Raw genomic sequence first — 13,199 nt, forward strand, 5'->3', positions numbered from 1 at the left:
TAGGGGAGGAGATGTGGTATATTGGGGGGCCACAGAGCATCATGTGGGTTTGTTTGTGTAGTAGATGGGCACGTTCCATAAAAATGGTTGGACTGAATTCCTGTCTCCCGTCTCATTATTATTGAATTGTTATGAAGACGTGGTTATGAAACCCACGAGAAATAACACTAAGCATCATGAGGAGAAAGCTACACAGTGTACGTATGCAAAGTTCTCTGAGAATCTATGAGAAAAATACTGGACTGTTAATTTGAAGCACCCAGATTCTACTGGCTGTTTGAAGAAAAGTTAGTATCCCAGCTGGCACATTTTTTGGGGTTCTTTGGAAAAACGTAATGTTTTTTTAAACAATATGAGAACAGAAATTAACATTTTGTCTGTTCTGAGAGCATTTTTGTCATGCCCTGACCATAGAGAGCCTTTTTTATTCTCTATTTTGGTTAGGTCGGGGTGTGACTAGGGTGGGTGATCTAGTGTGTTTATTTAGTGTGTTTATGTTGGCCTGGTATGGTTCCCAATCAGAGGCAGCTGTTTATCGTTGTCTCTGATTGGGGATCATATTTAGGCAGCCATTTCCCTACTGTGTTTTGTGGGATCTTGTTTCTGTGTAGTTGCCTGTGAGCACTGCATGAGCTTCACGTGTCGTGTATTATTTATTGTTTTTTTGTGCGGTTCACTTATAAATAAAATATGTCGAACCGATATCACGCTGCATTTTGGTCTGAGTATGCTTACAACGACGATCGTGACAATTTTACTCTGGTTGTTTAAACGTTTCCTGGGAGGATTTATTAACGCTCTGAGAACGGAAATTATAGGTTATTTGGAGGTTTGTGAATAACGTCCTTAAAACTGTCACTGAATGTTTCACTAGGACTTTTGACATTGCTTGCTCATTTTGGGTTAACTTTCTTGAATTCCAAGCACAGATAGAGCACATGGAAATTCATTTTCTTAGGCTTTCCTTTCAGCACCATGGAGTGAATCCTTACCACCGCTACACCTGGCTATCAGCGGAGCTTCGTCTGGCAGCAAAACAGTTCGTTCAGCCTCATTTACTGACTTTTTAAAACCATAGCTGATATGGCTGACTTGCTTCAACAAATGTGGCTTGAACTGATTCCTTGTGGATTTGTGTAATTCGATAAGAACTGCATTGTCCTTCTATAACAACGAACGCCAACAGGAGTTTTGACTTTTGAACCATACACAAACATTTTTACATTTATGTTCAGTAAATTCATGATGTTTGTTCTTATATCATTAAGTATAAGCAAATGCAAGCAAATGAGCTGCAACAACGTATTCCTTCAGCACTTTCAAAATGTACATCAACAGAAATTCAGATAGATGTTAGTTCAGATAAACTTAGCAAGATGTTGAGGCCAGGGGTGGAAAGAGTACTGTGAAGAGTACTGTAGAAGTACTGTTACTTTAATGAAATTGTAATCAAGTAGAAGTAAAAGTACTGGTGTAAAAAACTACTAAAGTAAAAAGTAGCACATTTAAAAAGTACTCAGTGTAAAAGTTACTAAGTTAATTCTAAAATATTTAGCTATTTCAATTTTGATGGTTATTTTTATTCTCCTTTTACAAGAATGGAAGTTCAAGCTTCACAAACAAATGAATATAATTTAGCTATATACTACTGTATATGTAATAATGTTTCATGTAATGCTTGACAGGCTAAATGTTCCATAAAACACCAGAGTACACCAATGTCCACCAACAATCAGTGGTGGTGGCAACATAATTTACCCTGCCAAGGTGTGCCATAACTGTCTTCTTCATGTGATTGGCAGCTTCATGTATACTCGAACAGTAGGTCTGGAGATGGTCTCGTACTATTAAACAAAAAAATATTTGCATTATCAAACGGCGTACTATTTAGGATTCAAGTATGGGTATTCGGACATGGTGAGTGTCTAAGGTTCAGGGCGGGGTACTGGGCGGAGGCCTGCTAGTGGTGACTGTTTAACACTCTGATGGTCTGGAGATAGAAGCTGTTTATCAGTCTCTCAGTCCCAGCTTTGATGCACCTGTACTCTCTGCCTTCTATATGGTAGCGGGGTGAACAGGTCGTGACTAGAGTGGTTAAGGTCCTTGATGATCTTCATTGTCATCAAAGGTAAAGCTACTGGAGATGCTCCAGAACTGAATATGTACCTTTTCAGGACAACTAAGCCGTCAGTACAGTCCGGTTCCCTGCTGTGTAGGAGGAGAGTTATCATTGCGCGTTCGCTGAGGAAATTCAGTGTTCCACAGGTCATGTGCAATGGTTCGCATGAAGGAAATCCCACAAATCTACTTCTGGTGGCCTGGACTGGATGGAAGCATTGAGGAGAAAGCAAAAACATGTTCCTCATTTCAGAAGGTTCGCAATGTACCTCAACTTGCACTTCTTCATCCATGGGATTGGCCGGAGGAGGCGTAGCAAAGCATACACGTTGACTTAGCAGGTCCATTCAAAGACAGAATGTTTCTTGTGGTCGTGGATGCTCATATTAAGTGGCCATAGGTTGCCATCATGAGATCTACTAGTGCTTAGAAAACCATCAAGAGAAGTGTTTAGTCGGTTCGCATCGCCACTCCAACTCATTAGCGACAACGGGCCGCAGCTAGTGTCCCAAGAAATGGCGATGTTCATAAAGGTGAATGGTTTACAGCATATCAGGTCTGCACCGTATCTGCCAACGGGTGAGGGGGAGGTTCATACAGACCATTAAAAGCATCTCAAACAAATGAATATAATTTAGCTATATACTACTGTATATGTAATAATGTTTCATGTAATGCTTGACAGGCTAAATGTTCCATAAAACACCAGAGTACACCAATGTCCACCAACAATCAGTGGTGGTGGCAACATAATTTACCCTGCCAAGGTGTGCCATAACTGTCTTCTTCATGTGATTGGCAGCTTCATGTATACTCGAACAGTAGGTCTGGACTTTGCATTGAGGATGCAGGGTGGTTACCAACTCTTTAAAAGCTGGTTGTTCGACCACAGAGAATGGCTGTTGGCCCTCACAGATCAAATTAATGACAAACTTGTCAACGGTTGCCTGTGAGACGCACCTGGCTCCTCCCACTGCCATCATTTCAGACATCTTTGCTTGCTTGCAAGTTGAAGAGGTGTTTGATAGTTCCTTGGTTTGTTTGTTTGTGGTTGCAGAGGTGAGCATATTGTAGTTTGTCATCTTTAATGGATGTTTCCTCTGTGGACAAAATTATTGTGTCAATGTGGACAAAATGTACATAGCCTGACCAGTTTGGTTTTATACAAAGTAACTTAAACCAGCACATTTTTTTTATATACCTTTATTTCAATAAGGAACACAGACTGAGACCAAGGTCTCTTTTACATCTGGGCCCTGCATATACATGTTTACACATACAGTTTAGGTACAATTATTAAGAAATTACACAAGACAAACAAAACGATCACAGATAACACAAAAAATACAGCAGCAGATTGTTACATTTACACATTGGTTATTCCCCTAACAGCACAAGAACTTGCATTACCCGAAACAGTTACAAGCAATACAAAAATAAAAATCCTCCAAAAATATTTAAAATGGGCAAGGGGGACAAGAGTCTCACGTTTAAGTTTAGTCTGCAGGCTATTCCATAGGCAAGGAGCATAACAGGAAAAGGCTGCCATACCCAACTCTGGAAATCGCATGGGCATCAAGTGTAATCCATGTTTGAGACCTGGTTTTAGGAATTCTAATTCTAATGTTGATGAGTGATGATAAATAAGAAGGAAGTTTATTCAGAAGTGCTTCATAGACAAACACGAGAGCATGTTGTTCTGGTCTCATGGACAGCAAAGTCCAACTCACATTTTGATATAAAACACAGTGGTGAGTTCTGTAGCTAGCACCCATAATAAACCTAAGCGTGCAATGATAAGTAGCATCCAGCAATTTAAGTGTGTATGCCGTAGCATGCATGTGGATAATATCCCCATAAACTATAACAGACATAAAAGTAGCTTGCACAATTTGTCTTCTATTTGTAGAGGACAAACATGTCCTGTTTCTATAGAGGAAGCCAAGCTTGATTTTTTGCCGTTTACAAAGTTCGTCAACATACATTTTAAAAGAGTTTATCATCCAACCATATCCCTAAGTATTTATATGCAGAGACCTGATTAATTCGAGAGCAATCTAAGCTCGTAAGTGCAAGTGTATTTTCAACCAACTTTTTTAATCTATTAAAAATCAGAAAGTGCAATCTGTAAGTATTTGGTCAATGACAACATTTTTGTTTTGGCTCTGTAGTCCAGCACATTGGGATTTTAAAAGATACAATGACAACGGGGTTAAAGTGCAGACCTATAAGGAGTTTTTATTCATATCAAATGAACCATTTAGAAATTACAGCATGTTTTGAATAATGTCACTGTCCAAATACATACAGATGTTGGGGAATATTGTTCTTTCTTTTCCCCAGTTATAAGAACTATAGTTTTACCAAGCATGATTTTTGGCTATTATTCGAACCTCAGTGATCCAACCAGATATAGCCAGGTAATAAGCAAGCAAAAAAAAGATAATGCACATACCGAAAAATCCCATGTCTCAAAATTATTTATTTATTTTATCTTCACAAGTTCCTTAATTTCACTTTTAGCTATCCCCAACAACTTACATTATGGGGATGGCTAACTAACTACTAGCCACAATAATGTCAATGCGGTAGTAGCCCGCACTACAGCTTATAGTTCCTTCAGCTCTGTAAAGACGTTGGTCAGGGTTAGCTTCTAACTGGCTAGCAACAGGATGAGCTAGCTAACGTTAGCATTATGCTACAGATTGAATGCAACTGGCTAGTAGCAACACTTTGTTAGCTACATTACATAGCCTACACAACAAACGCCATTCATGGCAATAAAATATATTTATAACTTTACTTTTCGTACCATTACATGTTTCCTCAAGTATGACACAGACTTTTTATATGCAGCCACCTCCACCATCTTTGCTAAGCAGAGCTTACATTCCATAACTACACTGTCACCTCTTCTCTGTTTGAAGCTGAAGTGTTCTTTGAGATGCGGCCAGGGATTTCCTTCCTCATGGTCTTCAGAAGACTCGGCCACTGGCTCTGTCTCTGTGTGTGTCTGTGTCATACAAACAAAACAACCCTCACAATATCAATTGGAATTACATGGGTCTGTTACTGAACTTTTTGTTGAAAACAAATATTTGAATGGCTGTCACTGGCAAACATGGTAACAGACCCTACAAAATTATATAGTATCCCCTCCTCGTGAATGACAAGCACATGAGTTAATTTATGCAGCAGTATACAAAACATTTTTGTATTCATTGTTGTTGTGCTGTGCTCACTTGAACAGGAAGGTGGCGCGGTGGTCCTTCTTGTCTGCAAATTTTGTCACCAAAGGTGCTTTCAAGACAGCTGAGAAGTCTGGGGAAAAAAGCTTGAATCATGACGTCAGTGATCTTCAGGTCGGAGCTCTAGAAAGAGGCCGAAGTTCCCGGCTTGGAAGTCTGAGTTGGATGACTGTTCAAAACCTATTTTCCCAGTTGTTTTGAACTCACTGAAGTCTGAGATTTCCCAGTACCGAGTTTCAAGTTGTTTTGAACACTGCAGAAGTCATGCTGGATTGGCAGCATGGCCAATCTATTCAACCTTTTCTGGCCCATGATGTTGCAAGTGAATGTTTTATCATTTTAAGCTTGGTAAATATACCATTTCAGTCAGATGTTTTAAATCCTTAGACCCAGACTTGGACCACATATCCTCTCCACCGAATAGCAAGCAAGTTGCTTTGCAACGCTTGCAGATAGCCATTGATTCCTTCCAAACCACTCATTGTTGAATTTGCAATTTCTAACTTTTTGTGTAATGTTTATGTCATATGATAAGGATGAAAATGATTTGCCAGTAGATTGTCGACGTGATTCATGATGATGGCTGCTTGCTGGCTAAGATTTTGAAAGTAAGATGATCAGTCTAATCAAAGCTACGGTAGATATAACGTGATTTGACGTCATTTTATCTGTGGCCAATAACCTTGAGTCTTCTTGATTGGGCACTTCTAATATAAATTTATGGCAGCACCCAATGGGGCTTGGACTGCCTAGCTCTCCCTGTAGATTCTGCGGTAACGTAGTGTCCCTATGAGTGACAGAACACTGAGCAAATCACAGCGCAACTAGAGAAGATTACCAACGCCTACGCTCTGTATATTCCGCTGGCTGCCACGCCGCCACAGAAATCACTGAGCTAGGCTGGAACACCTGCATTTCGGAGCTGCCTTACTCAAGAAAGAGACCATGTATGTATGCGGCTTTATTAATAACTCAATCTTTTTTTTCTTACACTGTTTTCAAACTGATATGTGACATGAATTAATGCCAGAATAACATATAAAACAGGCTCTGCCCCACCTGCCCTGAATGACAGGTCGTCACTGATGCTGAGAATGGGATGTATATGTTTTTTAATAACATTCTTAGAACGTTATTAAAGTTCTCTTGTGGTTTTTAGTGAAAGTTGTCTGAACGTCCTCTGAACAATTTGAGAACATGACTTTAATATAACCATGAGGAAACCTGTAGGAAACATACCGATATACTAAAATTCCCACAGAAGAACATTCCCACTGGGCACACGTACTAGTTGAATCAACGTTGTTTCCAGGTCATTTCAATGAAAATATGTTGAACCAACGTGGAATATACATTGAATTGACGTTTGTGCCCAGTGGGTTCTTTCTTAACATTCCTAAAGACAAACAGGTTGGAGAATGTTCCTAGAACATGATCAAATTTGAAATTAAATGTAACCACGTTTGAACTTCAAGGAAATGTTCTGTTAAAGTAATGAAATACCAAGAAAATAACGTTTTTGGTCAAGTTCCTTAAATGTGCTGAGAATGTTCCAAAGCCAAGCAACAACTATCCAGAAAGTTGTGGGAAGGTTGTATGCAAAATAACCATAGGACAACCACAGTCTCACCAAGCTCTAAGAAACATATGGTTCTCCGAACATTATGTGCTAGCTGGGATGTTACTATCATTAAAATATCAGAGATCCCGGGGAGATCAGTTCAGTTTTTATTAGATTTGCCCTGTCATAGTCAGGGAAAATGTCAAACAAAAACATTGGATGTTCCAGATTTGTCAGGCAGAGGTTTTTCAGTCCTTCCCAAAGAGGTGCTGTACAGGAAAGCGCCATAAAGCCCTCTCTGAGAGACATCAAACATCAACATTACAGTCTAGACCAGCATGCCAAAGAAGAGTTGGAAGAATATATGAATGGGTAGAAAGGAACACACTACTCAAACACAGACTGAAAAAGGTTCATGGAAAGTATAATTGAATCGCTGTCAGGACTACACTAAACGGAAGCACAGTAAATACATGAAAATGCTATAAAAATTACCTTTACCCTACAAACTGTATGAAGTCACATGCTGTGTTGTCTGTACATGATATCTTCCTATGACACATTCAAAGAGTTACTGTGTAAAAAAAACTTGCACTCCAAGATTTCAATGACTTCCAGGTGTCAGAAATATGAGAAAACAACCAAATGTCATGAAAGCAAAGACCTCCCTCTTCTGGCCAGAGTAGCAAAATTCACCCCTCACTGAACCCAAAATGCATGTTGGAGTGTAATACACATTAACAAACACAAGAGGGCAGTCAAAGATTAAATTATGTCAAAGTTACTTTGTTATGGGAATCAAATTCTGTTTATTTATTTTTTTAAATCACAACTTTATTTAACCAGGTAGGCCAGTTGAGAACAAGTTCTCATTTACAACTACGACCTGGCCAAGAAAAAGCAAAGCAGTGCGACAAAAACAACACAGAGTTACTCATAAACAAACGTACAGTCAATAACACAATAGAAAAATCTATGTACAGTGTGTGCAAATGTAGAAGAGTAGGGAGGTAAGGCAATAAATAGGCCATAGAGTGGGGGGGGCACCCAACTAAATCTCGCTTTGGGCCCCCAAAAGGCTCATCAATGATCTAAGACAGTCCTTTGGCATTAGCGTAATGTTGTGCAGCATGTGTGTGTGTATACATAGATGGAGCTTTGAATTACCCAATTCATTATTCAGTGAGAACGCCAGCATCAAGTGTCTGCTGTATGTCGATGTAAGACAAAAACTTGCCCGAGTAACAATGCTGCATCCACCATGTACAATGTAATTTAAAAATATATAAATAATAATTTCACCTTTATTTATTTAACCAGGTAAGCTAGTTGAGAACAAGTTCTCATTAACAACTGCGACCTGGCCAAGATAAAGCAAAGCAGTGCGACAGAAACAACACAGAGTTACACATGGAATAAACAAGCGTACAGTCAATAACACAATAGAAAAAAAATAAAATCTGTATACAGTGTGTGCAAATGGCATGAGGAGGTAAGGCAATAAATAGGCCATAGTAGCAAAGTAATTACAATTTAGCAGATTAACACTGGAGTGATAGATGAGCAGATGATGATGAGCAGATGAGGGTGTGTAAGTAGTGATACTGGTGTGCAAAAGAGTAATGTACATAGTTACTGGTTTGAAATCCATCTCTATTTGTAGGTTGAATATAAATGACAAAGGCCTAAGACTCTTTCCATTATCTTTCAGTGTTCTCCCCACAGCACCTGCTTTTCCAGACCACACAGAGCATCTGGAGCTCAGGGACACATGTCGTCATCATTGAGCTCAGACCCCCAGCTGGAGTGCTGCTCTGGAAAAACTTGGGATGGCCCTGCCGATAACAAACAAACGCATACACACACACAAACACACGCACACACACACACACTAATCAAATTTCATTGGCTATAATTGTGTAATGTAGAGGCTAATACAATAGTTTTGATAGATAGAATCAGAAAACATGGGTTGTGTGTGACACTGTCTTTGTGTATCTGTGTTGTCTCTGTTTCTTGTTTTAACAGTTTTACAGACACTCCCATGTGTGTCTGCTGCTTACAGGCCAGACCAATAGGTAGTCTGTTTTTGCCTACAGTGAATATCTACTCTATGGAAAATCGACGGCTAGTGGCGTGTGTGTGTGTGCAAACTTTGCCCTTACTGTCCCTCTCCAGCCTCTAGGTCACCAGGCTGCTCGTTATGGCGCACACCTGTCACCATCGTTACGTGCACCTGCGCGTCATCAGATTCACCTGGACTCCATCACTTCCCTGATTACCTTCAAAATGTATCAACAAATCAAACATTTCACATTTCCTGTTGCTGCACGATTATTTTCCTGCTGTAGCAAACTGATTTAAATGAAGATCCTAAATCTGTACGTCAGCAAGTTGTTGGTGTCGTAGTGGTAGCCATGCTTGTGTTGGTCTCAAGATTCCCTCAGATTCTGATAGGTCGCATATTGCTGCGTTTACACAGGCACCTCATTTCTGATCTTTTACCCAAGTTGGCGAAAGAGCTGATCTGACTGGTCAAAAGACCAATTAGTGTAAAAAAAGATTGTATTTGGGCTGCCTGTGGAAACGCAGTGTGTGCGTGCGTGAGCGAGCCCATTGTTAATACATGTCCAATGGAAAGCAGAAGGCTAGAGCGAGGTTGTTATCTGTCCATGTGGATGTTTGCTATTAAAACAGACCACTAGCTTCTGTGCAGCGAGGGGACATTTACTCTGTCATTAAGATAAAGCTACTGAGTGCAGAGTAGTGATGGAGAAAATACTGCATGGCACCAACCTAGGAAATCATTGTGGTTAGAGATATTGATGGGAATATCAAGAAGAGATTTGTTGTAAATAGATATTCCTAGACAAACTAATTTCCAGTAAAATGAGATATTGGTCTGGCATAATGAGGGTGATCACAATGATGCAGGAGAGGAAGAAGAGATTGATCTGCAGATTTGTTCTCTCACAAAGAGGTTATTTTACCTCCCTCTGATACCGAAGACCCCAGCCCTGGATCCTTAATAAGTGTAAACCCTGACAGATGTGACCGCCTGCCTAGCCCCACTCCTTCAGCCCGGGAGATGCCATAGATCCAATCAGTGCCACCATCCCACTGCAATGGGCCGTCAAATGCTAATGTGTTCCACTCTGATACCGACCTGCTGATCTGCCAAGCTCTCTGAATAATTCCAATTACACAGAGATGCATCATATATAATGTCTAGAAGACCATGGAGGTCTGGTGTGAAGGAGTGTGGCGTGTCTGTTTCAGACAGGATGCCTGCCCTGGCCTTGGAGAAGACGCACATCAGGGTGTATGGTTTGACGTGTGCGTGCGTGTGTGTGGGGGGGGGGGGGGGGGGGGGGGGGTGTGTTGACTGTTTGCAGATGCTTAATCAGCCAGTGGCAGAGAGATGCTATTCAGTGGTGGGAGAGACTCAACAAAGAGCCAATTTACAGAAACAAAGGCTGCCACGACCTGCAGGCCATGCTGGATACAAATCAGAACAAAACCCTCGGATAACCAAGCACAAACCCTAAGGAGATGTTTAACAAACCTTCAGAAAGGCTCCCAGAAACTACCAGATGACCTTAGAACAGTCAGGTAACATAACATACTGCCCCTGAGCAACACACAGGAACACATAACCACATCATTTTTGGGGCCATAATGATGAAACTGAGAAAGTCATATTTGGTACGGTGTGTACTGAGTGGGTTTTGGTGTGCACCGACAAAGGGAAATGACCTGTTGCCATGACTACAGCAGCTGAGCCGTGTCACAGCGTGAACACACACTCACTCAGATGAGGCCTAATTTGAGCTGGGTTTACACACACACCATGAAATCGGAGATAGGTCTGGATCAACGTAACAGGTGCAATGTGATGGCCAAAGGTAGCATTATAACCAACCATGTAACCATGTTAAAAGCCTACCTGTTTGGTTTCGTAACTTGCGTGTTCGCACATGTGTGTGTTTGTGTGGATAGAAAGGGTTGATGGTGTATATGAGTATACCAAGTGCTTTTTACTTTTCGTTCTGTTTTGCTTTTTATATATAATTTTTTTTACAACCTCCCTAGTGCGAAACTGAATGTGTGGCATTGTGAGTTTGTGTCAGCCAGCCTAGGTTAGTTATTTTCGCCTATCTGTGTTGGAATGTGTAGGTCAGGAGTTGAGATTTAGGTGTCATATTCTACATCAGCCAGCCCATGGACAGGGCAGCTGGAGGCCTGAGCCTCAGAGAGAGAACACCACTAACCACAAAGAGAAGAGAACACCCCCAAACAGCCACCCTAGCAGCAGCACCCTTCGCCCTCCAGGCCCCAGTCATGGTCCCCTCACCCGGCTATGTATAAGCAGCGTGTGGAGCGGGGCTTGCACCAGCAGCTGGCAGCCTGTCTGCTCTATCACAGCTAACCCATCCCTTACCCCAAACTGGCTAATCACAGCCAATGATTGCTCAGCACCAGCCGTGGCCACCACACCTGCCCCCTTCCTCTGGTGGGACTGTCCCATCTGGGACACATGGAGAGGGAGGGGGAGTAAAGAGGGTGTCTGCTTACTAGCCAAACAGCTGAAAACGCAACGAGGATAGAGAAGAGCAACCTTCATGGCCTAATCAGATAAATACGAACAATCACTGGAGTTATTATTATTTAATTGTTTTGGAAACATCATACAGATGTAGGATCTTAATTTGATCACCCTATTGCAGGAGAACATTCCTGCAATGCAGGAAATGTAAAACTTGAATTGTATTTGAGGTTTAAAAAGGTTTGTGTCAAGGCACAGATCTGGGGAGGGGTACCATAAAATGTCTGCAGCATTGAAGGGCCCCAAGAACACAGTGGCCTCCATCATTGTTAGATGGAAGAAGTTTGGAAAGACTCTTCCTAGAACTGGCCGCCCGGCCAAACGGAGCAATCGGGGGAGAAGGGCCTTGGTCAAGGAGGTGACCAAGAACCCAATGGTCACTCCGACAGAGCTCCAGAGAGTTCCTCTGTGGAGATGGGAGAACCTTCCAAAAGCACAACCATCTCTGCAGCACTCCACCAATCAGGCCTTTATAGTAGAGTGGCCAGACGGAAGCCACTCCTCAGTAAAAGGCACATGACAGCCCGCTTAGAGTGTGCCAAAAGATACCTAAAGGACTCTTAGACTATGAGAAACAAGATTCTCTCATCTGATGAAACCAATATTGAACTCTTGCCAAGCCTCAAGTCTGGATGAAACCTGGCACCATCCCTACGATGAAGCGTGGATGTGGCATCATCATATTGTGTGGATGTTTTTCAGCGGCAGGGACTAGGAGACTAGTCAGGATCGAGGGAAAGATGAACAGAGCAAAGTACAGAGAGATCCTTGATGAAAACTTGCTCCAGAGCACTCAGGACCTCAGACTGGGGTGAAGGTTCACCTTCCAACAGGACAATGACCCTAAGCACACAGACAAGAGTGGCATGAGTGGCAATGGGACAAGTCACTGAATGTGCTTGAGTGGCCCAGCCAGAGCCCAGACTTGAACCCGATCTTACATCTCTGGAGAGACATTTGCAAAAATGTGGAGTTCTGAATTATTGGATCCCTTAACAAAGATGAGCAAAAAAAACTGGATCAAGTAAATAATACAAATACTGAGCTATTATTGTATGCTAATAAATTTTATACAAATACAATTTCTCAGATAATTTTTTTTTGTTTAACAAGTACAGTTGAAGTAGGATGTTTACATACACTTCGGTTGGAGTCATTAAAACCATTTGTTTAACCACTCCTGTCACGCCCTGACCTTAGAGAGCTTTTTATGTCTCTATTTTGGTTTGGTCAGGGTGTGATTTGGGTGGGCATTCTATGTTCATTTTTCTATGTTTTATATTTCTTTGATTTGGCCGGGTATGGTTCTCAATCAGGGACAGCTGTCTATCGTTGTCTCTGATTGGGCACCGTACTTAGGTATCTTTTTCCCACCTATGTTTTCTGGGTAGTTATTTTCTGCTTAGTGTTTTCTGCACCTGACAGGACTGTTTCGGTTTCGTTTTGCACTTCGTTATTTTTTTCTAGTGTTCAGTTTAAATAAAAGTCATGAACACTTACAACGCTGCGCTTTGGTCCGATTCTTCCTCTTCAGACGACGACACCCGTTACAACTCCACAAATTTCTTGTTAACAAACTATAGTTGTGGCAAGTCGGTTAGGACATCTACTTTGTGCATGACACAAGTTTTTTCCAAAAATTGTTTACAGACAGATTATTTCACTT

The sequence above is a fragment of the Salvelinus fontinalis genome, chromosome 5 (assembly GCF_029448725.1).
Source record: "Salvelinus fontinalis isolate EN_2023a chromosome 5, ASM2944872v1, whole genome shotgun sequence".
Taxonomy (NCBI): Eukaryota; Metazoa; Chordata; class Actinopteri; order Salmoniformes; family Salmonidae; genus Salvelinus; species Salvelinus fontinalis.